Source organism: Doryrhamphus excisus, unplaced genomic scaffold (assembly GCF_030265055.1).
Source record: "Doryrhamphus excisus isolate RoL2022-K1 unplaced genomic scaffold, RoL_Dexc_1.0 HiC_scaffold_26, whole genome shotgun sequence".
Lineage (NCBI taxonomy): Eukaryota > Metazoa > Chordata > Actinopteri > Syngnathiformes > Syngnathidae > Doryrhamphus > Doryrhamphus excisus.
Window position 1 is genome coordinate 722,689 of NW_026652244.1, and position 2,894 is coordinate 725,582.

At 52.0% G+C, this 2,894-nt stretch overlaps 1 non-coding gene across 1 annotated transcript; it reads left to right on the top strand.

Moving 5' to 3' along the window:
* Positions 1-264: 264 nt before the first annotated feature.
* trnam-cau (transfer RNA methionine (anticodon CAU)) lies at positions 265-336 on the top strand. The gene has a single exon. It is a non-coding gene; the product is annotated as a tRNA-Met (tRNA).
* The last annotated feature ends 2,558 nt before the right edge of the window (positions 337-2,894 follow it).

Here is a 2,894-nt window from a genome sequence, read left to right on the forward strand (position 1 = left end):
TGTCTTGTACAATCCGACAGTCTTTTGCTGCCAAATCATTCCAGTCGTGGATAATGGAGCTGACCAGGAAAATGCCAGCTGTGGGATTTCAACCAGTGCCTCCTGAGCGTAAGGAACCTTAATCTGGCGCTTTCGATCACTCATCCACCCAACCTAAAACGGTGCCCTGATCAGGAAAAAAAACTGTGACCTTGTGAGGTTCACTGACAACAGAGGACACTCAAAAGGAGCCGCACAAAGCTGGGTACTTGTACAGATGTCAGCAGCAGAGTGGCGCAGCGGTAGCGTGCTGGGCCCATAACCCAGAGGTCGATGGATCGAAACCATCCTCTGCTATGGCTGTACTCTTTACGTGTCCTTTGAAGAGCTTGCAGATGTATGGTCTGTTACTTAGCTGACCTGGTCCAGTAAAGAGTTCACGCTTCCTTTACTGCTGTTCTTGATGCATTTATTGCTCTTGAGTGCATTCACACGCCATTGCGGGACATTGAAGCATCGTGAAACACCGTAACTGTCCTCACTAGTCCATTGTCACTCTTATGGACTTGAAAAATCCCAGCCAGTTTCCATTCGTTTCGGGGAACCTCCTCCTCTTTGACGATCACCACATCTCCAACTTGCATGTTTCTTCTTGGCGTATGCCATCTTTGTCTCAGAGCAGTGTTGGTCAGATACTCCTTCCACCATTTGTTCCAGAACTATTCCGACAAATATTGCAATTATCTCCATCTCATTTTAGTATACAAGTCCATCCATCCATCCATCCATCCATTTTCCTCCGCTTATCCAGGTCCAGGTCGCGGGGGGCAGCAGTCTTAGTAGGGAAGCCTAGATTTCCCGGTCCCCGGCCACCTCCTCCATCTCCACCGGGAGGACACCAAGGTGTTCCCAGGCCAGCTGTGAGACATAATCCCTCCAGCGTGTCCTAGGTCTGCCCCGGGGCCTTTTCCCGGCTGGGTATGCCCGGAACACCTCACCAGGGAGGCGTCCGGGAGGCATCCGGACTAGATGCCCGAGCCACCTCAACTGACTCCTCTCGATGTGAAGGAGAAGCGGCTCTACTCTGAGCCCTCCCGGATGACTGAGCTCCTCACCCTATCTCTTAGGGTGAGTCCAGCTACCCTACGGAGGAAACTCATTTCAGCCGCCTGTATCCGAGATGTCATTCTTTCGGTCATGACCCAAAGCTCATGACCATAGGTGAGGATGGGAACATAGATCGACCGGTAAATTGAAAGCTGTCAGGGTCAAACTCCTGTGACACTTGTAAAAACACTTAAATACAGAAATACAGAAGAGACAGACAACAATATTCAAAGTTTCTCGCAGCGAGGAGAGTGAAACCACATACCCAGTGACATGCCGCTCCACTCTGAATATGCAGTTCACACTCCTCTCCTTTTATTCTCTTTCGGGGGTCCCTACTACATGGTCGTGCAACTCTAAGGGGGGGGGGTGGAGAAGACAGTTGCACGAGCGGTATTTGTTTGTCTATGTGCGTGTGTGTATGTGAGAGCAACTACTTTTAATGTTTTATGAGTTCTTATCTTGACATGCAGGATTAACATGAGCATCTGCAGAGTCGCTGTTGGTGCATCCAGGCACCTCCAGGACCTGGGGGTCACTGGGGGGTCTCTGATCAGGGTCACGGGAACATTCCTTCTTCAGCACATTCAAACACTTTCTATTGTCTAAGCAAATGGATATAAGGGTGATAACTAACAAAATAATACCTGTATCTACATTTTATTCTAACAAAAGCTTTTTTAACCACGACGGTCCGTTACAGCGACCGCATTACTGCCGAGGCTGCGCCGATCCGTCTGTCGACCTCACGCTCCCACTTTCCCTCACTCGTGACCATACGTAAGATACCTAAACTCCTCCACCTGGGGTAGGACCTCATTCCCAACCCGGAGGGAGCACTCCACCCTTTTACGACTGAGAACCACGGCCTCTGATTTGGAGGTACTGAGTCTCATCCCAGACGCTTCGCACTCAAATGCAAACGGTCCCAGTAAGCGCTGAAGGTCACAGCCCGTAGAGGCCATAAGAACCACATCATCTGCAAATAGCAGAGATGACATTCTAAGGCCCCTGAAACAGATTCCCTCAACACCTTGGCTGCGCCTAGAAATTCTGGGATGTCCATAAGTGCACTTGGCACCAGGACACCCTTGGCTGCAGGTCTATGATCGACTTTGCAGTGGTGTCATCAGACCTGCGTCCGCATGTTCTGGACAGGCGGGTGAAGAGAGGGGCTGAGCTGTCAACTGATCACCACCTGGTGATGAGTTGGATTAGATGGCGGGGGAGGATGCTGGACAGACCTGGTGGACCCAAACGAGTAGTGAGGGTGTGCTGGGAACGTCTGGCAGAGTCTCCCGTTCGTCGAGTCTTCAACGCTCACCTCTGGCAGAGCTTCGCCTGCATCCCGGGGGAGGACCGGGATATTGAGTCCGAATGGGCCATATTCCGTGCCTCCATTGCTGAGGCGGCTGACCGGAGCTGCGGCCGCAAGGCGGTCGGTGCCCGAACCCGATGGTGGACACCAGAGGTCAGGGCCGCCATCAAGCTGAAGAAGGAGTCCTATCGAGCGTTGATGGCTTGTGGGACTCCGGAAGCAGCTGACAGGTACTGTCAGGCCAAACGGTTCGCGGCTTCGGCGGTTGTCGAGGCAAAAACTCGGGTGTGGGAGGAATTCGGTGAGGCCATGGAGCACGACTTTTGGTCGGCCTCGAAGGGGTTCTGGCAAACCGTCCGGACCCTCCGAAAAGGGAAGCATTGCCCAGTCCACACTGTTTACAGTGGAGACGGGGCCTGCTGACCTCGACTGGGGATTTGTTTTTGTGAAGTAGGTGCAGACACATCTATTAAAAAATGAAAATACAAAA